General features: G+C 39.2%; 1 long non-coding RNA gene across 1 annotated transcript in view; it reads right to left on the minus strand.

Annotated features, from left to right (window-relative positions):
• Positions 1–8,808: 8,808 nt before the first annotated feature.
• Positions 8,809–26,204, minus strand: part of LOC104867727 — a 35,743-nt gene continuing 18,347 nt past the window's right edge. Inside the window, exon 3 of the long non-coding RNA XR_781842.2 lies at positions 8,809–12,686. This is a non-coding gene — a long non-coding RNA (uncharacterized LOC104867727). The remainder of the gene's footprint in view (positions 12,687–26,204) is intronic.

Here is a 26,204-nt window from a genome sequence, read left to right on the forward strand (position 1 = left end):
AGGCCCTTTGTACTCGGCGCCAGCTCTTTACAGCACTGAATTTCAAAGAAACATTGAAGCAGGAGCAGCCAGGGTAGGGAAGGAAAGAGAAGACCGGTTTCCCATATAGGAACCTCTGTTTTTGTCTCGTGCACTAGAATGATTTTCAAGAAAGATTTTTTCACTGGAAAAGACTTTGATATCCACTGGTCTAAAAGATCTGTATTTTTTGCTCAATGGAATTTGGTTATATGTGTCAATAGTAGGAATTCATGGAAGGTACATTATCCAAAATGTGAGCAATGCTTTATTAAAATATTTATTTTCAATATTTTTATATTTTAAAAGCACATACGAATTATTAACCCTATCGTAGAAGATGCATAAGCTGGACTACTGGGAAATTTGAATATCAGGTAAATATACATATTACCTATTATCTAGAGAACACTTCAAAATTCAATATTATACAAATATATTTACTCAAAGGTGAAAAATTGAATGTGATATGCAAAATTTGTTGAAAGGGGATGTGTGAATGCTTGAATTATAGTTTATTACTCTTTATTTCTCCATCCTTTCTTGTGTATTCCAAAGTGAGTACAATATAAATGAATTGCCTTTGTAGAGAAAGTGCAAAATAATGTGGTGAAGGTATAAAAATTTTGTAAACTCCCAAACTCATTGCACAGGATCAAGGGAGCAATCACCTCTGTCCAAGGGGACAATGAGGTCATGTTGCCAGACAACAGAGAAAGCAAGTGGATTTCATTCATATCTTCTGTGACAAACCTATTTCACCTTACATTTGGAAATGGTAGATGAATCCTGGTAAGTGAAGCCATGACTCTCATCTACTTCACTCCTCATCTCTCCCTTTCATGGCAGCGTCATCCCTTACTTGCCCCATCACCCCAATGCCACCACCTCTTGGCCCTTGCCATCTATTTGACACTAGGCATCTGTTTCCGCAATTACCATTTCATTTCCCATGTGTGGAGTTTAAAATAATGTCCATTCCTGGTCTTACTTCATCACAATCTGAGCATATAACATTTCTGGTAAGAGAAATCTAAAGCCAAAACTGAACGATGACATTGAAGGAAACCACGTAACTATGTTTAAACAACACATGTTCATAGACACAGAGAAAATACACCTGTAAGACTCCTGAAAGGATTAACTTTGTAAGTACTGGGAAATCCTCTCAGACTGTGCAAAGTATTTGCTGAGAGGGGGGTGGGTGGGGAGGGAGACAGGGAGAGAGGGCCCAACTATGTAGTTTCTGATAATTTGCATTCCTTTGCATTTCAAAGCATTTTGCTGGGGAGTTTAGCCGGGAATTTAAAAGCACACAAATAAGGGCAAGGTAAGTAACAGGAGAGGTGTATCATGAAGGACCTTTTCAGATTTTTGTACTTAAGAGTAGGACATAAGATAAATAGCCTTGTTTCAATCTGCAGTCTTGAATAACAAATAAAAAACAAAACAAAAAGCCCCACAAAAAACAGTCCTGGCAATGTAACTCAGAACTGGAGGAACTGCAGAACATGCACCGAGCCATGGGTTCTAATCCCACAAGTGCAAAACAAACAAACAAACACGATACATTTTGTGTACATAAAAATAAAACTATTTATGCATCTGAAATCCATAAATGTAGTTCCGAAAGAATTTGTAAAATATGTGAGTTTTGGGTAAATTTCTACCCACGTGTAACTGTTAAAATCAGTCATATAATTTATTTTTTTCTTTTTTCTTTCTCTTCAGGGTAGCAATGAGCTCAAGGCCTCAAACATGCTAGGCAATCAATCTACCACTGAGCTACACCCCAGCCCAACTATATAGCTGCTTTTAAAAATTTATAAGCAATGGTGAATATATGAAAAAAGAATAATTCTCCCAGTCCATTACAGCAATGCAAATAAATGGCAGTATGGGTTACAGCAGTATGCACTGAGTCTTTAGACAGTTGGAGCTTCTCAAATAAATAAATCTACTACAGAATGCCTATTTTGAATCATTGGAAATGGTGAAAATAGATATCTAAAAATTATTCTTTTTGCAAGGCATGGTGGCGCTCACTTGTAATCCCAGCACTCAGAAGGCTGAGGCAGGAGGATAGCTGTGAGTTCGAGACCAACCTGGACTACATCATAGTGAGTTCCAGTTCAGTCTCAACTACACATTGAGACCCTGTATCAAAAAAAAAATTATTATTTTCATCTTATGGAGGGCCTACGTCTGAGGAACATACCAAATGCACTTTCATCCTACAGATTTCCTTGACTCTATTAACCTAGAAATTACTACAGTGTTTGTTCCACTAAAAGGAGAAATGGGAAATTCAAGGAGGGTTTTCAGCTATAGCAAAACGTAAAGAGTGGGTTTGTCACAGTCTCTCAAAACCTGGCTTCAAGATCTATATCTGCTACATGGTATAGGATAGGTAAGAATTCCAGGACAGGTACTAAGGCTCTGTTGGCCATCACCCTCTGAAGCAAACACCACTACCGCTCTTAATTTGTACCTGTGGAAACTGTGGCACACAGAGGTGGCATCAGGGGTGAATGCACTTAGGACTCTTCAAGCAGGGCACCAGTGTTTACCCTACCCCTGGTCTATCACACTCTCCAACTTACATAGTTGGGTTGCAGAATGCTTTCATGCTCCCAAATACACGGATGGATTAATAGGCAGAGTGATGAATGTTATAGTTTAAGGCCCGGAGCCAGAGGATCAAAGCAAAGTCTTATTAGTTGGCAAGTACAGCAACATCCAGCTCTGAGGTTGAGACTTCAGCCTGCCCCCTACAGGAAGGAAGGCAGTATTTAAGCCTGGGGCGTGCCATGGAGTTTGGGCCAGGTAATAAGTACATTGGAGGGCCTAAATTTTTTTTTAAATCTAGAATAAAAAGCCCCTACACAGAGCTCTAAACTAAGGAGAAAGAATGTAAAACAGCCGGCAAAAGTTTTAAAACTTATATTAACATGCTGACTGCTTACAACAAAGTGTTAAATAGAAAAAAGTAGGAATGGGCTGAAAAAGTACCATCAGAATATGACACATATTTACAAAGAAAATTACCTAAGAAATCAGGCCTTTGTTGCTGTATTAAACAAATAAGCATATTGAGAACACACTGCTAGACATTGTTTTGTTGGTATGTTGATAAACTAATGCAGAGAAAATAAAAGAAGAAAAACAAATATGGCTTTTGTCCTTAGGAACAATGGTTTATGTTATTGTCATTGTCAACATATTGTCATTATCTTATTGTCTTTTTCAGCTTGCCATTTCAGTTTCTAAATTTTTATTTTTACTTGAGACAGGGTCTCACTATGTAGCCCAGTCTGGCCTGGAACTCACGGCGATCCTCCTGCCTCAGCCTCTTGAGTGCTGGAATTACAGGAGTGTGCCACTACACCTGGCTTCATATCAGTCTTTTTTTTTTCTGTACTAGGACCTGAACTCAGGACCTTGCCCTCACCAGGCAGGTGCAGCACCACTGAGCTACATCCCCAGACCTCCATATCAGTTTTTAAATATCTTTTCCACATTTTTAGAAACAATTTCAAATGCTTTAAAAATGTTTATGAGGACAGATGAATTTATGCTATCTTAGTGGCTTTATTAATAGATTGATATTTTGTATATTAATGCGGATCTGTGTTCTAATTCAATAGATAGCTTGGCCTGGTGGCACATACTTATAATCCTAGCACTTTGGGGCTGAGGCAGGAGGATCACTATGAATTCCAGGCCAGCCTGGGCAATATAGTGAGTTCAAGCTCAGCCTGAATCACACAGCAAGATCCTGTCTCAAAATAATAAAAAGTGCAATAATAATATAGTAAATATGAGTTTTTAAACAGAGTCTACAACAATGGTGACCTTAGGAAACTCAGCATGTCTAAAATGCATTTTTATATTATTTGTTTGCAATACTGGGGATTTAAAAAGGCCTTTTAATTGAGCTATATTCCAGCCTTTAAATTTATTTTGCAACAGGGTCTCCTATACTGCAAATTTGCCCTGGCTAGGCAGCAACTTATGATCCTCATACCTCAGCCTCCCAGAGCACTGGGATACAGCTCTGTGCCACCATGCGCAGATTAAAAAACATGTTTATAATTGAAAAATCTTCCAAACAAATTGTCACAATATGTCACTAATGGTTATTACACTTTCTAAAGAAACTTTCCAGAGAGAGGCTTGAGGGTATTTATAGTGAAAGAACATACCAGGAAAGGCCTGTGTAACCTAGGTCAAGTAGGGTGGAAATGGAGAAGCAGAAATACAAGTTGCTAAGGTATTAAGAAGCAGGCAGGAGAAAGGTCACTCTGAACAGCAAAGGGTTTGTCCAAAGGCAGTGAGTTGTAGCCAGGAACTTCCCTACAAATTGGCTTCAGAATCCCTATACCAAGGCACTCTGGACAGTGAAATGGGTAAAAACGAAAAACTCTGCTAGGAAAAGATTCCATATCACTCCTGTCCTGATCCAACGCGCAGGGGAGAGGTGCTCAAGGCCAGTGGGTTGTGCAACATCACCATCTGTCAGCCTGAGAAACAGGGTTGCCGTAGGAAACCCATAGGAGGAAAAACCATCTTCTCCACGAGGGCTTGCCCACAGACTTGGAGCACAAGACTAGGGTAGCCAAGTGGAATGAAGCCAGGACCTCAGAATGCACTAGAACCAGCAGAGAGGTAAGCGGGAAGAATGATCGCAGCCATACATGGAAACCTCCCTCATCTTGCCTTCAAAACCATACCAAGAGTATCAGGAAACCCCTACCAAACAGGAAAAAAACCTGTCCCAGGATTGGCTGATTCGACGCCTGCACCCAGGCACCCAGTGTGGTCGCTGCCAATCTCTTCTTCTGTGTCAATAAGAGGATTTTTCCCCCAGTGGTGCTTTAACAAGTCAGTTAAGAGATGCATAAACCTGCTGCTGTATTGTACCAGCGATCCCTACATACACCCTTTGGGCTCTTCCTACCCTGAACTCTGAGAAGAAGACCCGAATCCTATAAAATATAAATGTTTGAAATGTTCAGTTGGTATAAGAATTCAACAGATAATGTTAAAAAAGATACACCCATATTTGAATCAAATGATTTTGAACATAAATTTCAATAATATATATTAAAAAAAGATACACCCGGACTCAGCCATGTAAGCCTACCCTTTAAAGACAGAGATTAATATTAACAAGAAATAGCCAAAGGAACATTTAGGGGGCAAAAGTTCCCTAGGTGTCTACAAAACAATACATTCCTTAATTTATTTTTATCATTCATTGTCTGGTAATATTTGGCATTTTATCTATTCTCATGAATTAATTTGATAACCAATTGTCATACAGCCCCAAGAAGAACATAGTCAATTGCCCAAGAGCTGATCCATCCATATCGAGCAACAAAAATCTGAGACATCTTCTAATTTCAAGGAACTACTCTTTGTGTCTCATGTAGTTATCTGTGCATCATTTTACGAACCTTGAAAACAAGTGAAGCACTAGGGATCATCCTCAGAAATAAAGATTATTATGGTTCATTAGCAAGTACAGTGTTTTTTACAAGAAGATTGTGACTGGGGGATTACAGAGAACAGCATGGGAGTTGAAAAACATGCATTTACTTTGAAGTGTTCATTCTTTAGCCTGAGAAATAAGTTAGATACAATTATATTTCATCTAAACTGATACATGGGGTATAAAGGAGATCTGGGGGAAATATCAGACTATCAAAAATTAATGACTAAAAGTGGGACTCTGATGTGAAAAGACAGTCATTATATCAAATTCTAGACCAGGCACTGAATTAAAGCAGGCAAGAAAATATGGGACACAGTCAGGTGGAAATAAAATGCACTAGTAGAAAACCTGGACAAAATTAAAGCAAGGAAAGAAATGGAGAGAAAAAATGAAAAGCCTTACCACAATTGAGAAGCCAGGAACGGCCATTCTCATGGGTGAATTCTATCCAACATTTAAAAAGAAATAATACCAATCCTTCACAGACTAGTGCAGAATATGGATGGGGGAATATTTCCCAATGCATTCTATGAAAATATTATTCTGCTAATAAAACCAGAGACACAACAAAATATTACAGACTAATATGCATCATGAATATTAATTGAACAATGCTTGAGAAAATATTAATAAAACCTAGCAACACATCTAAGGATTATGCAACATTTCCAAATGAAGTTTTGTAGGGAACAGGGAAAAGGGATGTTACTAGAACCTCTGCAGTAAGTCCTAGTCTCCTGTGAGCCACAACAGCACAAGGCAAGTTAACTTATTAGGCAGAAAGAATAGAAAAAATGAGACTTAGCAAAGAAGCTGAGCTTTGGGCCTGATCAATGCTGCTCTGGACAGCAAAGGTGAAAGTCCCCCCCGCCAGCTTGCCACCTTTTTTATTCAGTACATCAGGAGAAACAAATGTAACAGATAACTCAAGGGATGGTGAAAATCCCAGAAATATGAGGAACTATGCAGATGAAGATTTTGTTCCTCCTGGGATGTCTTCAGCTGGTGTAATCTTGTCCTGAAGCACCATGGCATCACCGGACCATTGAGGTTTTAGCTGTGACTGAAGGCCAAAATGGAGTTATGTCTCAACAAGCCATAGGGAGAACTAGGCCTAACCATAATTTTAATTTTGAAATGAATTTTTCCCAAAATTATGTAGAATTGCTCCTGACAAAGTTTCTCATAGGAACATGCTGTGGCTTAACATTCAAATTTCACTTAAGATAATACAACTTGTGAATAGAATAAGGACCAGATACCATATGATCATTGCATCAACAAGACCCAAGACCAGCCTGAGCAATTTAGCTACATAGTGAGTCACTGTCTCAAAATAAAAAATAAGGACTTGGGATAGAGTTCATTGTGAAGGCCCTGGGTTGTAACCCAAACTCCAAAAATAAATAAATGAATAAAAAACAAATAAAGAGAAATTAGGCACAGATACTTCCATCAGACTCAGTGGAATAGCTTTTTGAAAATGCTACTTGCTTCGGATTTGTGTTCCTTTATGTGGACCGATCAGCCTTTGGGAATATTTACAAAATGTGGCACGTTTTCCTTTTGGATTCTTTATGAATTTTTTTTTAAGAGCAGGGAAAATTTATTGAAAGAAAGCAAGCTTCTGTCTAAGAGAGGCAAACAAGGGACCAGAAAGTGGTGGGTTGCTCCCTTTATGAAAAATTTTAATCAAACTTGTTAAAGTGCTGAGAGGAAAGGTCAAATACTATCAGGAAACTTATGATAAATAATAAAATTTTCCAATGCCTTATTTCATACACACACAGGGAGATGTGTGCCTCCATCTTTCCTCTTCATGGCTATTTCTTCTGGATGTTAATCGGAGTCTCTAAATGTTGGACTTGCATTGCTCTATACAGTTGTTAGACATAATATGTTGAGTTCTGAAAACAAGGTTTTCAATTGTTCAGATATATTACAGGAACTTCTATTCATATTTCATGGTTGGAGCCCCTTAACACAAGGTGTCCACCCCTGCTCAGCATGTGTTCTTATAGTCTCTTACCAAAAGTGAAGGCACCTGAGGAGAGTTTTCAAGCATCTGTGTCAAAGTTAACTTCACACTTGGCCTTTTTCAAAGCATTCCAGAGACTTGGGTTTAATCAATTGTGTAGCTGACAATGCCCAGCATGAGACACAGGACACAGGTTTGGGAATGTGGAGAACAGAGTGACAAGAATGTAAATATTAGATTTAGTAAAATCTCTAGTGGAGATATAGTCACCCAGAATTGCGCATAGAGTGACAAGCGTCCCAGAAAATGGTTGAAAGTCAGAAAGAAACATGATTTTGTAGGTGATCCAAGAAAACAAACCAACGAGGAGATGTAGCAATAATGGTCTGAGGGATGGGCAGAAGATGCAGTGTGGTTATCCAGTCAAAGATGTGGACAAACCAGACCAGGAAACTTAGCAAGACATTGCCTCAAAATAAAAAAAGGTAGCGTTGGGCTGGGGATGTATCTCAGTCTGGGATGCTGAGTTCATTCAATCTGCAGTACCACCCACACAAAAGCAGAGTATATTGAAATGGGAAGTGTTACTATGGCCAGGAAAGCATTGAGTATGTTGATTTGGCAATGTGGAACTGGTTAGAGATTTTAGCTGAGCAATGTTCTGTGCACTTGAAGTGACCAACGAAGTATACTCTTGTAGTCTATGCTTTCAACCAGATTGGCTTCAAAGGAAGCAAAGACACCAAAATTCAAAGCAGAGGAATATGGACTTTTCAGGGTGTGGTACTTTCTGTTCCCCCAACCACCTTGAGTTGGACTCTGCAAAGCTGTGACAGTCTTTAAAAAGGCAGGGAGATGCCTGTGTCTCAAGGTTCAAAGACATACTAATAAACGAGGTATGCCCTCTCCAGTGATGGCACAGGGTCTAATCCTACTGGCTCTTGTGCCACCACTACCTGGCCATATTCCAGCGCCATCTGGTCCTGAAAGTCTTTGCCAAGGAAGCTGCATCTTTACAAACTCTTCCAATTCTACAGCAAGGAATTGGTGGAGAGGCAGGGTTCCACATCTGAGAACCCCAATGAGGAAGAGGACCAAAAGGAGCTGGACCATGCCAAAAGAAGAATCTAACTCTTCTTCCCCTTGACTTCCTCAGCAATACCTAGGATGAGCCCCAAGAACCCTGGTCTCCACCTGAGACCTAGGGACTGGTTTGCCTTTGCCTTTTTTGTTTTTGTTTTCTTTTTGAAACAGGGTTTCCTAGGCTGTTTAGGCTGGCCTTGAACTCACAGCAAGCCTCCTGCTTCAGCCTCCCAAGTGCTGGGATTACAGGCGTGAGCCACCACACCTGGCCTGACACTCTTGGTTCTCAGAGTTCCTACCATCTTGGAAGAGCCCATCTTCTGGTGGGCCAGATAATATGACTATATACTACCACCAAATGAGGCCGAAAACTGTCTACAAATGCATTCTAAATCACAGAGCTGCACAGAAAGTTAGGATGTTATTGACTTGGTGTCTATTGTTTCCCATTGCTCCTATTGCAAAATGGGTCACCTGGAAGTATAACACATTCAAAGGGCCAAAGAGAGACCAAAGACAGCTCTATTTGAAAGGTCAAAATATGCTCCTGAGTAGGAAAGTCACTGGTCCTCCTTCAGGACAAAGGGCCATGCTAGGTACATGGCGAATCTATGGCACATGTGCTACACAGGGTCATTTGTATCACTGAAAGCTCTAAAATGTTCACCATCACTGGTCTAGAAAAAAGGAATAAGTTACCTGAAAAACTTGTGTGATGGGCTAAAACCCTGAGATATTTATGGATATCAGGAACTTCCGAAATTCCCACTGGTACCTTTCACCCCTTGGGAGGGAAACTGGCATTATTTACCCTAATACAAATATAGAATCTTTATTTTTTACAAAAATACTTCTTTGAGTAAGAAACATTGGTTTTCTGCATTTCTTCCAGGTATAATTTCCTGGCTCTGCAGGAATTTTCTGAGCCCAAGCTCTAGGTCTCAGGCCTGGACATAGGGTTTGTTGGTAAAGGTCAAAGGGACCCAGTATCTCTTGGGGAGGGCAATGACATGGATCAGGGAAGCCCTGCTCACCTCAGGCCAAATCTCATCAGTTGCTCTGCTGTGATTGTCTTCTTGTCTCTCTGCTTTTTGTGCTGTATTTGGCAGGTCACTGGGCGCTGTGTAAAATTGTCCTGGCTTAAAGGCTAAGGGGAGGCAAGGATGCTCCATTTCTTTGTTCACAGGTATGATAGGACAGAAGGGAAAGGCAGTAGCTGATGGGAGCTGAAGGAGATGGTGTGCAGAGACCATACATTCTCGTGAGCCCACAGGAATATGAGTTCACTGACTTTCTCTAACTGGTACAATTCCTGTGTCCCGGACAGTAAGGAGATGCAACACTAGATTAATGTCCAATTTTGTGTCATCTAGTGCGATTATGTGAATAGCCCATTCAGATAAGTGCTCAGTATGTTTTGGTGAACATTTTCAGTCTCTCACATTCCCACTGCAGCTCACTACTACTTTCCAAGATAGTAAAGAACTCTAAGAGGATATCTAGTGTCTGTAGTGATGGAGGATAGGGCCTCTACCATTCATATGTTGTTCACAGTGTTCCTGGTCACTCCTGAGGGCAAGATGACTACTTTTGTCTCCCATGTCCTGTTATTGATCAGACTTGCTCCCCCATGCCTATAGTTGAAGTAACTTGCGTTTTTGTCCTACTCATCCTTGTCAGGACCTGGTGTTCCCTGGCTGCTCACCCTCAGTGCAACTGTGCTTGCACGTGCAGATCCCTCTGAATCTGGGTGTCATTGTCTGTCCTGCCCCTAAGGATATGAATTCCACAGCCTTGGCTGCAGGATCACCTAGGCCCAGGTTAGGCTTTCTTCCAGGTACCTTCTCTGCCCCCTCCATCAGCCACTTTCAACATTCCCCCTCAGGGAATTCATCACACTGGAGCCTCACCTACAACACAGCAGGAAATCAAGACAAGCTACAAAAAGTTAAGTCCCTAAACTTCAGCTATCCAACTATCCAAGGAGGCTAACCAGGTTGTTTTGGGAAGTGAATTTCCATGAGCCCCAGTATGTGTGGGGGAAGGAGTAAGATCTTTTTGTACTGTAGATCACTGTCCTCTTCACTGACTAGCTTGCTTCATTTGAGATGTCTGACTGTTGGCCACTGTCTCTGAGGTCCTTCAATCCGTGGAGTTTGCAAAAAGAACACTTTATCTGGCTTGCATTTCATGTTGACCCAAGAAATGAATTATTATACCCAGGTCATCCTTGGGAATTACAGGAGAATGTGTTCTCACAACATACACATCTCAAATATTACATTCTAAAAGGAATGGCTAAATGTGCCAAATATGTACAAAAACTTTTCTCAATGTTTATAGAGAAGTATACCTTGCTTAGGCAATATAGGTCTTTTTGGTTGCTATGGCTTATATCTAGACGTCCCACCAAAGCCTCATGCGCTCATAAGTGGGGCTTTCTGAGTGACTGGATCATTAGTGTGTGATACTGGATTATGGACGTGTGGTACCGGATCAGTCCTCTGATTCATTTAACATAGTTCTCTCTGTGATGGTTTTACTGAAGAGTGAAGACCAACTCTGGGGGTGGGTGGCACCAACCAATAGGCTTGCAGCCTGGATGGAATGAAAAGGGAAAGGAAGATGAAGATTCATTGCCTCCTGTTACCCTATAGATTATTTATTCTCTACTATGACCCTTTGCCATGCTTTCCTGCCTTGGAATCAGACAACTATGGACTAAAACCTCTACAAACTGTGAGCTAAAATGAACCTTTCCTCCTTTAACTTATACATGTCAGGCATTTTGTCCCAGCAAGGAGAAAATAACTGGTGACACTGACATGACTGTTTCATCGGGGTGATGGGGAGAGAAGCTCTGTTAAGCAGAGAAGATGCCAGTCACTGCTGAAACATGTGGAAAGAGGGTGAGTTTTCCTCCCTTCCTTTATGGAATGCTCTATGGCAGAGGAAGCAGTTGATAGGTCAAGAGAGAGGAGTGACCGCTGCAGGCACATCTTGAGAAGGCAGGAGACCTGGAATCCTGAGCAGAGCTGAGGATGCTGGTTTCTGTAAGTAGTGCTGCATGCAAGCACAGTGCAAAGAATACCAGGACAGCCATGGCTGTAACAGGTTTGCGAAGCTTAGAGAATCCCCGCACTGAGTGTTTCTGTCTTCTCAAACCACCATTATGCCAGATGGTTCTTGTGAAGAAGAGTTGCTAGAATAATGGAGGCACATTAGGGTAATACAGGTTGGAAGAGTTTAAAACCAAGAAGCAATCTGTTCATGGTCATCACAAAGGTAAAGTAATTCAGGAGGCTATAAGTGCCTCTCTTCATTGCTCAGATATAGGTAGGGCACCAGGGAGAGGCATGACTTCCCCAGATGTTCCCTGCTTAACCAAGGGCAGCGAAATTAGCTTGGAGAACATCCCTGACAATAGAAAGGCTCTAATGGTGGCCTACTCAAACTCGTGGGTAGAGTGACTCATGACAGGAAGACATGAATTAGGCTACCTTGAAATTTCTTCCACCAGATTAGTCCGCTGCCCTTAATTTCAGTCTTCCATGATTGTGCCACTTGAGAAGCCTGTTCAAACGCTTCTGTGGTTGGAAGCAGATAGTCCAGAGGATTGGTACAGGTCTCAAACATGGGGAGGGTATTGCAGTAGAGCAGCAGGTCATGTACATCCCATCCCTTGCAACACACAAGTGTACTGGGAAGCAAAGTCCCAGGAAAAATAGGGTAGGTGATGGTCAGCTACCTCACTGAGCTCTAAGGCCTAGGCCAAGAGCCTGCCAATCCTGAGATTCAGGCAGCAGCTTTCTTCCTGTAATGCTACTACTTCCGGCTGATGTTACTATGGTTGCCAGGTTGGGACTAGGAAGGCTTCCTAACCTGGCCAGGCCATTCTCAGGATCTAATTTGTCCTTTTCTAGTACACTTCAGAGTTTTCTCCTTCATTCCGTTTGGCTCCCCCAGCCTTCCACTTTACATTCTTGGGTAGAATCCTCGTGGAAAAGATGGATATTTCTACGACGACGGTGCTCTTCCGATTTTCTGGCTGTTAGATGCGAGTGTTGAGCTGTGCAGCGTCCCCGTGCATCTCACCTCCGCCTTTCCTTTCTGAAAAAAACAATACAACAAAACAAAAAAATAGCCTGATCACTTCTTTGGAAAGTTTTTTGTTTTCTTTTTCACTGCCTCTGGCAAATTGGTGCCAGGAATTCTGAAGCAGCATTAAGGGTGGTATTCTAGCTAAAACTCTAAAATTATGGACAAACCCTTTGTTTTTGTGAGTGTCTTTAATCCTGTGGGGCCTGACCAAGCAAGCTAGCAGCTGCTTCTCTGAAAGATCTTCTTACACTTTTCCTTACTGGGAGCTGGGCTTTATGGCCTTTCTCACTATGTTCTTTTATTACAGCAGTCATTGAATCGCACTCTAGAAAATTTCTATAGAAATAAAACATAACACAGACAACTATTCTTACCCAATTTCCCTTTGTCTCATGAGGGTAGATTTTTATCTAGGGTTACTTAAAAAAAACCCTCATCAATGAAACAATCAGAGATATAAATTTAGAAAGAAAATCACTTTATTGGAAAGGGAAGATAAACGGGAAGCAAAATCATTGTGGGAGTATGGTAGGGAGCCCGGGACTGGCACTGGGGTTCTTTTTCTAAGCCTCCATGACAAAAAAAGCAATCTTCCCCTTGAAGGTCGTTATAACTTCATTGGCTATTTTGGGTTCTGAGGACCCTGATTTGGCCATTGACCCTTCCGTTGCCTACGTGTACATTTTTCAATAAGTATTTCTTTGGTCTCTTTGTGCTGTCCCAGTGCTTATCTTGTGAGTTTTACAGCATTTACATTCAAGGCTGAATTAGTAAAGAGGATACATGTGCATTTTAGTGTATTAATATGGTGAGAATAAAATATATATGTACATATATGTGTGTCTGTTAGTGCATATTTTATGTATTTGTAAAAATAAGATAGCTCCCCCCTCTTTCTTTTTCCCTTAACTGGGGGTGGAGGGAGGAGGAAATGGAGGCCTTGGCGTTTGAAGTCAGCCAGGCTAGGAGGAACCAGCTACCCTATTACATCTGTTTTTCTTAGCTATTCTCTCAAGCAGGGGTTTAACTCTTTTATTTGCCAGAAACCTCACAGAGGACCTTTAACTCCTCCTGTCTGTCCCCTAACTTTCCCTATATTTCCATCACACTGCAGTAATGTTTTGTGATAATTTTCTTCGATGATTTTTCATCTATAAAATGTATTGTAGAAGAGATCCATAAAGTCTTTTGCTTTAATATCTCAAAAACATATATATTTTGCTTTTGTTTTTGACTTTTGGGGTTGTTGCTGTTGTTTTGAGAAAAGGTCTCACTATGAAGACCAGGCCAGCCTGAAACTCACAGTGATCCTCCTTCCTAAGTCTCCAGAGTACTGGGATTACAGGTGTGTGCCACCAGGTCAGATTCAAAAGTCATATATTCTTGAAATAATCATACAAAATCACATTAACATGGACAGTTAATATGTGTTAACAAAAAACACAAGATAGCCTGAATTCTCCTGTCCTGATAAAAATTTGAAAAAGACTTGAAAATTTTTTATCAGAATTGTGAAAAAAATACTTAACAGACATAAAAAACAGAAAAAAGCCAGGCATGGTGGCACACGCCTGTAATCCCAGTACTCAGCAAGCTGAGGCAGGAGGATTGCTGTTGAGTTTGAGACCACCCTGGGCTACATAGTGAGTTCCAGGTCAGTTTCAACTACATAGTGAGACCCTGTCTCAAAAACAAACAAAAAACAGAAAAAAGACTTGACCCATCATCTCACTATCAACATAAATCATGTTTGATTTGCTTTGTTTTTGGTGGTCAAAATACCAATAATACAGTGCCCAGAACTATGTTCTCAATACAGGTATTCATTGAAAACATTTTGAGGGGCTCATTTCTTCTAGGTAATTTTCTTTGTACATTTCTTTGTAGGTCATTACATAATATTCTGATGGTATTGGTGGAACTCTTACAGGGGATTATCTTTCAAATGAACACTTTCTTGTCAACAATTAGCATGTTAATAAATGCAGAAAAACACTTTTTGCTGACTGTTTTGCATTCTTCCCTGTATGTCTTTATTTCATCCTTGTAGTAGGATCAGAAAAGCATTCTGCAACCTAAATGTGTTGTCTAGAATCTGATGGACCAGGGACTGTGGTGAAAACTTGTGCCTTCCCTGAAGAGTACTGAGACCCTTTGATAACTGTTGTCACATCTGTGTACCACAGTTTCCTCACGAATAACGTAAGAGTGGTTATAAAATCGCCTTCAAGTGGTGATGGCCTGCAGAAATAGCAGTTTCTGTCCTGGAAATCTAACCATTAATAATATTTTGTGATTAATTTTCTTAGGGGAATTTTCATCTACAAAAATGCATTTTAGACAGGGGATCCATATGTGCGTCACAACCTCAACATTTTTCTTTTCAAAGTTTTACACTTAGGAAATTTGGTTTTCAAATTTGGGTCATTTTTATTGAAAAAATGGAAGCAGACTAGGGATTTAGCTCAGTAGCACCTTGCAAGCACAAGGTCCCGAGTTTAATCCCCAGTACAAAAAAAGAGGAAACTTTTAGTAAAACATTGATAGTTTCTGTAAAAGTTACTTTCAAATTACAATATCTGGTTGTTGAAAATATAACTATCACCAGGCTTCTTTATGAGGGCAGGATTCATTCTTTAGTTCTCAGGTGTTGAAAGACTAAGCAGCACTTAATAGGATGCTTAACAATCACTGTGAAATAAAATAACTACATTTGTAGTCATTTTTCTTTATGTAAAATCAATGCTTTCAAAGTATTGGAATATTATACAGCATCATTTATTCTACAAGTTTTTTTTTAAATTTCCCATGTTGTAGTCAGCATTTGCCTATGTTATTAATGTTTCTTAAAAACCAAACTTAGGAACTCAAAACATGGCTTGGTGGAAGATTGTTCAGGTCACATGCACATGGCCCTGTGTTCTAGTAATAGCACAAGATGAAAAAATTCGGTTATTTCTGTCAGGTCAATTAATTTACTGGATTGTTTTGCTTGTTGGTGACAGATTAAAACAGTGCTGAAGTGTTTGCAGACTTACCACTCTTCATTCCATGAAAATTATGCTGAGGCTCAAGTAATTAAGATGCAGCACAGAACTGCGTATATAGAAATAAATATTTTATTATTTATTTATTTATTTTTGGTGGATTGGACCCAGATAACACTAAGCTACATCCCCAGCCCTGCTTTTTTTCTTTGAGACAATGTTGGACAGGCAAGTTTAGAACTCAGGAATGTCCTGCCTCAGCCTTCTGAATAGGAGGGACTACAGATATGTTCTACCAAGTCTGCCTAGATATTTCATTCATGCTGGATGTGTTTTATCAGCTGTTATTAATTGCCCTTCCATAGGACATTGCCCTAGATTGAAATTAGTGGACTGAGCTGACATTCAAGAAGTCATCCTAATATTATTTGTTCCAATAATCAAACACTTGCTGCCTTGACTTGGGTCATGTAATGATCTACAGAGGAAATAAAGAAAAATACACCAAATATGAACTTAAGGGCCCAATTACCAAAATATGGTTTGAACTAGGAAGATCAGAGAGAAATGAAATTACTGGAGTGAAAATAGCCATAATTAAGAATAAGAAACACTGAAAAGTAATCTCTAAGGTTAGTTACAAAACAGTATCAAGCTACTATACTGGCCTCTGCTAAATAAGGGATTATTTGAAGAAAAATATCTATCTGTCTTTTGGATAATATATTTTCATTTGCAGAGGACCACAATATTGATTATGCCCAAAGCAGGCTGTAAGCAGTGTAGGCTATGAGGAGTGAACCCCACAATTGGCTTGTTTATACAAGTGAGTCAGATCAAAGCCTCTGTGCCAAGGTCAGAGTAACTTGCACCCAAATTCTGTTGCCACAAATAAAACCTTCTGACTAGAAGACAATGTTCTCATTACAAACATATATTTTGTCTATTTTGTTCCTAATTCAAGAATGCTTTGTCTTGTCCTTTACGAGCCTGGCTTATTTCCATAGAAACTGCACGACTTTGAATTTTCTCATAGTCCTACCCTTCCACATAGCTTGCCTTTTACACCAACTGATTACTAATAAATATCAGTGGCTTGGACTGACCAGTACCTCTGTCAGTTGCACCAGCATTAGCTGTCCTGGTCCCCCCTTTCTCTCTCTCTTAGTTCTGTTTTTTAGTGTTTTTCTCAGGCTTGCATCATATGTTGAGCCAGGAGACCAGAACCTACTACAAAGGTTTCCAGTAACATTTCAGGGAGTTCCAGTATGCATTCCCTTATTAAATCCTAACTAAAGCTTATATATTAGTACATGGATTGCAAGATAATTGAAAACCATACTTCATAGATAACTGACGTTTTCTTGAGGTAAGTGTGTTTTTATGATATATTTTTTCCAAACAGCAAATTGTAGTTTTTCTATACTTCTTTCTTACTGCCAGTGAGTCCCATCAGTTTTCAGGTACCCATCATTTGTATTTAAACAATGTAGGGCATGGCACGGTGGCAGGTGCCTGTAAACACCTTGCAAGCACAAGGTCACGAGTTTGATCCCCAGTACAAAAAAAAAAAAAAAGTTCCAGTGTAGACTGGGCATCTTCATGACTTAACTAGACCTTGTTTCAAAATAAAAATTTACAAGGACTGAGAATATAGCGCAATGTGAAGGCCCTTGCTTCAATTCCTGGTACCAAAAATGGACGCATTATTAAAACAACGAGAAGTCTTGCACATATACCTCTACATGACACAGCACAATTGTTTTTTGAAAATGAAAGATGGCTCTGATTTTTCCTTCCTTGATATGCATGGATCAGCAGCTCTTTGGCACATTTACTGAATCCAATTTCCTTTTGGATTCTTTATGACATTTTATTATCTAGTCTATTTTTTCATTTAAAGACCAAATACTACAACAAAATATACGATTAAAAGCAATACTCAGCAATCCTTTGTTTCATCCAAAGCCAGGGAAATGTTCCTCAAACTGTCTCTTCAAGGATATTTCATCTGAATATTAATCTGTCTCTAAACCATAGGCTTGTATTGCTGTGTCCTGTGTATCTTGGACATTGTTGAGATCTTATAACAACTGAAGGTTTCAACCACTCTAATACAATACAGGATTGATGTCTTCTGCAGAGTATGTGGTTGGGGCCTATAAAACCAGAATATCTTCAGAAAGTCCTTTGCCAAGAACAAAGCCATCTCGAGAAATTTTCTAGGTATCTTTCCAACTTGCAGAAGATTATTTTTTCATTTTCCCACATTGTAGGCACCATTTGCCTATTTTAACATTTCTTACTAATCAGTTCTGGGGTGCTGGGGATATAGTTCAGTGAAAATGTGTTTACCTGGAATGCATGAGGATGCGGGATCTAGTCCCAGTACAGAAGAAAAAATATCTACTTTTTATGGCATTGGCCAGGTCAATTCATTTACTGAAAATCTTTATTGCTCTGGGTGGTGACCTACTCGGCCTTGTGGGAACCCAGCTGGCCAGGGAGAATCAGACAGGTGAAGAAGGGGAGAGTGAATGTGATGCGTGAGAAACCTGTTCAAAGGTTCCGGCAGGAAGGTGTGCATGGGGGTGGCACCTGTATGGTACTCAAAGGTGAAGAAGCTTGCGCAGTTGGACAGGAGGTACTAGGCATCACTGGTTCCATCCCTCAGTAACAGTGAAGCTAAGTGCCAGGAGACACGAGGTAGGAGACTAGCACTAGTGGGGACCTCACAGTGATCCCACCAGGAGGCCCAGAACTTGCAAATCCCAAACGTTGTTCACATGACTTCTTCCTGTAACTCAGTGATTTCCGGCTGCTGTTCCTAGGGCAGGCCTGGGAAAACTTCCCTACCCATTCTGAGCCATTCTCTGTACTGTCTTCAGCCCTGTCAAGAGCATTTTAGGGTCCTTTTTCATCGCGCTTAGGTCCCCCAGCCTTCACTTCCAAGAATCTAAGCAGACACCCCATGGAAGAGGCAGATTTTTCTACGATAAGGGCTGTCTTCCGTTTCCGGCTGCTAGACAGCAGTAAAGCACAGACAACGGTCCCTAAGCACTTACCCCTGTTATCTGGGTCTCAAAAAATATGTAGTGGAGACTGTTTCTACAGAGATTTGTTTGGTTGGGTTTTTTGTTTTTGAGACAAGGGCTTGCTCTGTAGCCCAGGCTAGCCTCAAACTTGTAGCTATCCTCCTGCTTCAGCCTCCTTAGTGCTGCGATTGTAGACATGAACCACCATATGTGGCCATATTTGTCCCTTATTTTTGAAGCTTCTGCCTAGTGGCAGGGATCCTTGCTAAATCTCATAGCCTATGGATAAGCCCTTTGCTGTTCAAAGTGGGATTTCTTTGGTTGGGCTACCTAGGCTCCCTGGCAACTTGTATTTCTTTTTTTTGAAAGGTTTTATCATTAGTTTCTCCTCATTGTGGCACATTTCTCTAAGTAGGAAAAGAGGATCTCAAGTTCTACCCAAGCCAGAGCAACTTAGCCATTTAAGAGATGTTTTCTCAAAATGAAAAAAAAAAAAAAAAAAGCTTGTGATGTAGCTCAGTGCAAAGGCCCTGGGTTAAATGCCCAGTACCATAAGTAAACAAGCAAGCAAGCATTTTAGACATAATGATATTCTCAAATGTTACCATTGTTTTAGCCACTTTTAAAAGCCGATATTTATATTCTCATCATAAGGAATTCTATTAACATTTGTAACTACTATGTTAATAAAAACCACTCAGCATGAATTTTTCTGTCTTATAATCATTTGGAAAAGACCTGAACATTTTTCTGTAAGTGCAAAACAATTATTTACTGATATGGAATACAGAAATAATCCCTGATCCCAATATCAAGGAAAATAACAAAAACTATTGCTCCTAAGGACAGGGCCCATATTTGTTTTGCTTTATCTGTGTTCAGCATTGCTTTTTCAGGACACCAACAAAAGAGTACCCAGCAATGTGTTCTCATAGAGGTATTTGTTGATACCTGTATGGCCTGACTTCTAGGTAATTTTCCTTGTAAATGTGTGTCATCATCTAATACTCTGATGAAACTGTTCGAACAGTTATCTACAGGGCTTATTTTTTCATTTAGCAATTTCTTGTGAAGAAGCAGCATATTAATATAATTGAGCAGGAAAAAAAAACCTTTTGCTGGTTATTTTACATTCTTCTCCTGGCGACTTATTTTATCCCTCTACTGGGGACAGGAGAGCACTCTGAAACCTAAATAAGAATCTAGAATCTTGACTGGCCAGGGAAATCTCAGGACACTGATACCTTCCTTGAAGTGTCCCGAAACCCTGGACAACTGATGCCACTTCTCTATAGCACAGTTTCAACAAGTATAACTTAAATGTATGTAACTATCTGCTTCAGGGGGTGATGGCCTACATAAATAGTGAAAAAGATTCTTAGTTTGTGTTCTTGCAATCTTATATCCTATTGTTTTTATCAATGATATTTGCTATAACTTGTACAGTAGGCACATATTTTTGTGTCAACTTTTTTGAGACTGTGATAAAATATTCTCTTTAATGAGCCAGGCCAGAGGATTCCATGTATTTGAGGCCAGCCTGGGACACATAACAAGTTCAAAGCCAGTCTGAACTCCAAATTTAATTATAACTGCCATTTATTCTTTCTTTTTTGGGGATGTAAACATGTTTATTTTAGCTTTTATTTATTTATTTTTTTTTTTGGTACTGGGGATCGAACTCGGGTCCTTGCACTTGCAAGGCAGGCGGCAAAACCACTGAGCTAAATCCCCAGCCCCTAAACGTGTTTATTTTAGATGTAGATTTGAATCCATGATCACCAGCCTCCCTGGACTTTCAGCCCTGCCAAGTTAGTTTCCATTCTTTTTTGTGGTGTTGGGAATTGAACCCAGGGCCCTCAGCCATGCTAGACAAGTGTTCAAGTGTTCTACCACTGAGCAATTTATTGTTGAACATCCTATTTCTACCTTTTTGTAGAAAAATCACTGTAATAATTTCTAGGGGAATTCAGTCAAGGAAATCTGTAAGAAGAAAGCATGCTGATCAATTCCTCCATCATATTTCCTCTATAAAATGAAAGGAATTATTTTTACTTATATATTTTCACCATCTCCAATTATTCATAATAGACTTTCAGAAGTAGACTTAGTGAGTTGAAAATTTAAACTCTTTATACATTTGGTGTATTGAAGCCTAATCCCCATTTGGGTTGCCAGGGACATTTTAAGAAAATGCTTCTATTTTTATACCCTCACAATTACATATTAATTTTTTGAATAATGGTTTTATTGGGCTGGGAGTATAATCTTAAGTTACTTACTATATGTGAGGCCTTGGGCTCAATACTATTGCATTAGGTCATTAGGGTATTTTCTTTCTTTTCTTTTTTTTTGTTTTTTTGTTTTTTTGAGACAGGGTCTCACTATGTAGTTGAGATTGACCTGGAACTATGTAGCTCTGGCTGGTCTTGAACTCACAGCGATCCTCCTGCCTCAGCCTCCCAAATGCTGGGATTACAGGGGTGCGCCACCACACCCGGATAGGGTATTTTCTTGAATTACAAATTTCCAATAATCTAGTACCTACTATCTTCTACAGCATGTTTATCAATTTCTGTGTGATTTCTGAAATATAAAAATGCAAAAAAAAATTTCATTTTTTAATTGGCACATTTGTAGTACACAGTGAGCACATTCATTGTATAGTTGGTATATGTACATACTTCTTCTCCCTCTCCCTGTATCTCTTAGACCCTCAAAAATGTATACATCAGGAAAAGAAAAATTTGTATAAATATTTTGAGGCAAAATTTATTGAGAAATCATGATATTAATACAAGCTACCTTAGCCTCTACAATTACAAAGGTACTCAAAGTGGTGGCCATTAGCTTACAGACATTTATCAGTATGGGAAACTGCTTAACTGTGTATACATTTTTTGGGCAGACTCTGAATATATGTGCTTATTCATACATGTTTGTATTTACACGATGATCACATTCCTCATGAGAACTTGGTGCATGTATGTAGCACTTCACAATCCCCTCCTTTTTAAGTCTTATTTTCAGCTGGGCATGGTAGCACATGACTGTAATCCCAGCACTGGGGAGGCTGAGGGAAAAGGATCTCTGTGAGGTCAAGGCCAACCTTGGCTGCATAGTGAATTCAAGGCAAGCCTGGACTACATAGCAAGACCCTGTCTTAATAAACAAACATAAATAAATACATACATCTCATTTCTCTCCCCTTTCATCTCCCAGTTTCCTCCCTATATGCCCAAGATGAATAGATTTCATTTTACACTTTATTGAAGTTTTTATATAAGAGAGACCATGTGATATTTAAGCTTGTGTGTCTAATTTACTTCACTTAACAGTATGGCCTCAACCATACTCTTAAAAGTGAAATAAATAGGACACATGTGTAAATATTGAATAGTTTCTCAGGCGTGAGAAATTGAAAGTGTAAATAAGGATCAAAATGTATAATAGATAATGTGAAATAGGAAGAAAAGGTCTAAAGGGGAAGGGGAAATTGGAGGGATAGGTCACAGAAAGAACAGAAAGGAAAAATATGAGAATAGGAAAAAAATGGAAACAAAGTCTTTGTAAATAGGGAGAGGCAGAGGGGTTGAAGGGAGGGCAGGGGAATGGGGAAAAATTAAGAACCAAGATATACCATGTAAAAGTACAAATTCCCAATGATGAATGTCATCATACTGTACCTAAAATGTACCAATGAATTCAATGAATAAAAAATCCCCCCCAAAACATTATGGCCTCAAGGTGCATCTATTTCCCTACAAATGCCATCTTTTATCCTTTATGGCAGAGTAGTACTCCATTGTGTATAAATACCCCTTTTCGTTATCCATTCATCTGAACAACAAATATTTTAAAGTAAATCTTTGCCCATGCCGGGCATGGTAGTGCATGCCTGTAATCCCAGCACTTGGGAGGCTAAAGGAGGAGGAGTGCTGCAAGTTCAAGGTCTGCCGAGGCTACATAGTGAGACTGTCTCAAAAAAAAAAAAGCCCCCAGAAATCTTTGCCCACATTTAAGATAGTGTGCTTTGTGTGCGTTTCTACTATTGATGCATATAGACAAATTCTCTTGAGGAAGAACATACAGATCATACAGAGTACTGTATTTCAAATTCCTTGCTTAATGAAATAATCTTTCCCAGAAAAATAAAATTCTAGTACCCGAGGAGAAAAAGGAAAGTATACTAGAAAAAAAGTGCTCCCCTTCTAACCCTTTCCCTGAATACTCCTCCTCTACACATCTCTCCTCGATGAAAAAACAGCTGGCCCAGAAAATAAAGGGACTAAGTAAAGTAAGAATACTGTAAACCTGACAGCAATATTTTAAAACTGTAATAATATGCTTACTACTCACAGGAAAATGCAAAATGGAAAAAAATAGGGAACTGTTCAAATAATCCCATCACAGTATGTAATGATATAGTATTTTCACACAGAAAATTGCCTAGAAGAAATATGGAATCCTGATTCAGCTATCTATATTGGATGCCTTAAATCTACCTTCCTGGCCTAAAAGTCAGCAAAAGTGGAAACCTTAATTTCCTCCTCTCTATGCTCCCTTTCAGCTGGAAGTAGCCAGAAAGATGTGATGTCCCATGCCCTAAATGATTTTAGGGTCCCATCTCTTCAGGGAGATACATAGGCAGATATTTAGATATTAATTAATTAATGTGGGTCTGAGGGACAAAGGTAATTAAAACAACATGCATTGTAAATTACATTTAACAAAAAATCCAGACTACTGGCAAAACAAAGTTCTGACTTATCAATATTTTTTGCTATTATTAGTTTGGATTACTTAGAAAAACCTGCCAGTTGCTGTCATGCCATCTGAAATCTTCTTTATATTTTTTTGTATTAACTAAATGAATTCACTCATTTATGAGGTGATAAGTCTATTTATAGTCACTGAAAAGACTATCAAGTACTATGGACAAACTGGAACTTTTTAACTTTTTTTTTGGTACCAAGGATCGAACTTGGGACCTTCAGCTTGTGAGGCAGGTGGCAGCACCACTGAGCTAAATCCCCAGCCCAACAAATTGGTTATCTTTCACAAAATTTACTTATTTTTAAAATTGACTTTAGTGGTACATTTAAAGTACACAGTATAATGACATTAGTTGTTGGAAATTTGCACTTTATAAAATCAATCTTGGTTCTTATTTTTTCCCCTTTCCCCTGCCCTCCCCTCAACCCCTCCCTTCCTAGCTACAAAGACTTTTTTTCCTTTATTTTTTATTTTCTCATATTTGGATTCCCTTCTTTCTTTTCTCCTACCTCTCCCATTTCCCCTTCCCCCTTGCACCGTTTATTCCTACATCACATTATCTATTATACCTTTTAGTCCTTATTTACACTTTCAGTCCTTATTTACATTTCTCACACTACAGAAACTACTTGGTATTTACACGTGTCCTATTTATATCACTTAAGAGTATCTCCTCAATATGCATCCATTTAGCTATAAATGTCTCACTTCTCATTTTTATGGCTGAGTAGTATTCCATTAACAAATTTTTCTGTACCCACTCTCCCACTGATGGGCAACGGGGCTGCTTCCAAGTTTTAGCTATTACAAACTGTGCCACTATGAACACGGGTGCGCATATATCGCTGTGGTATGAATGTCAATTCCTTTGGGAAGATACCCAGCAGGGGATAGGCGGATCAAATGGGACTTCCAATCCTAGTTCTGAGGTATCTCCATACTAATTTCCAGTGGTTGCGCCAGTCTGCACTCCTACAAGCAGTGGAGCAGGGTTCCTTTTTCTCCACAGCCACACCAGGGTGTTATTGGTTGATTTCATGATAGCAGCCATTATTTCTGGAGTGAGGTGGAATCTCAGGGTTGTTCTCATTTGCATCTCTGGAATGACCACCTCTGGAATGATGTTGAATATTTTTTCATATGTTTATTTGCTGTTTCTACTCTTTGTCTGAGTGATGTCTGTTCATTTCAGATGCCCATTTTTGGATTGGGACTTTAAATTTGGGAGGTCTGATTTTTAAAACTTCTTTATATATTCTAGATAGTAGACCTTTGTCTGAGGAAAAGCTGGTGAAAATTTTTTCTCACATTGTAGGTTGTCTCTTTACTCTGTTGGTCGATTCTCTTGCTGTGCAGAGTTTTTTAATAAGAAGAGATCCCACTTCTTGATTGTTTGTGCTAGTTCATGGGCAACTGAGGTTTTGTTCATAAAATCTTTTCCTACAACAATGTCTTCCAAGAGTTCCACCTAACCTCTCTTCCAGCCAGTTTAGTGTTTAATATTTAGATCTTTAATCCATTGTGATTTTAGTTCAGTGCACAGTGAGAGATATAGGTCTACTTTTAATCACTGGTAAGTTGAAACCCAGTTTTTCCAGCACCATTTATTAAAGAGGCTATCTTTCCCCCAGTGAAGGGGTTTGGCTCCTTTGTCAAAAATGAGGTAGCTGAGTATGTCTGGAGTAAACATCTAATCTATTCCACTGATCCTCAGGTCTGTTTCTTTGCCAGTACCATGCTGTTTTTATCACAGAAGTTTGTAGTATAGTTTCAAATTACGGATTATGATGCCCCACACCTTCCCTTTATTTCCTAAAATTGTTTTTGCTATTCTATGTATCTTTTTATTCCAAATAAATTTTTGGATTGTATTCTCAAGGTCTGTGAAGTATGCTGCTGGAATTTCAATTGGGATTGCACCGAATCTATATAGTAGTTTTGGAAGCATGGCCATTTTCCCTTTCTACCCAGGAGCAAGGGATGTCTTTCCATTTTCTGATATTCTCTTCAATCTCTTTTTTCAGAGTGTTATAGTTTACAGAGTAGAGGTCTTTTATTTCTTTTGTTGTTTCCTAGGTATTTTAATTTTCTGGATGATATTGTGAAAGGAACTGATTGACCGATTTCTCTCTCAGTGAGTCTCATAAAATTTATATGTTTTGGGAGCCATAAGTATTAAATAAATTAAATTTATTTTGCTCTGTTTGGTTTTGTTTTATATTTTCCTTTTAAAGCCACTGTCTCCTCAAATTTTTATGAAAGTACAACTCCTACCACAGAGATATAATATGGCGACTTGAGATGTTAAGCACCACCTATAGAACAAATACAGTGCTTTTTTTTTTGGTATCGGGGATCAAACTTGTGTAGCAGAACCACTGAGCTGAATCCCCAGCCCCATGCCTTTTTTTTTTTTAAAAGACAGGGTCTCACTACATAGTTCAGGCTGGCCTCGAACTCATGATGATCTTCCAGCCACAGAGCCCATGTAATGAGAATATAGGTCTGTGCCACTACACCTAGTTAAGAACAGATAAAAATAAACTTAATGAACTCTATGTAAATTTAACATAAGCTCCTCTTTGATATAGTTCTGGAAACATTAGCCACAGCAATTAGACAAGAGAAAGAAATTAAAGCAATAAAGATAGAAAAGGAAGAAGTTAAACTGTCATTATTTGCTGACGATATGATACTCTACATTGAAGACCCCAAAACCTCCAACAAAA

Source organism: Fukomys damarensis, unplaced genomic scaffold (assembly GCF_012274545.1).
Source record: "Fukomys damarensis isolate Sample0158 unplaced genomic scaffold, DMR_v1.0_HiC HiC_scaffold_39, whole genome shotgun sequence".
Classification (NCBI taxonomy): Eukaryota; Metazoa; Chordata; class Mammalia; order Rodentia; family Bathyergidae; genus Fukomys; species Fukomys damarensis.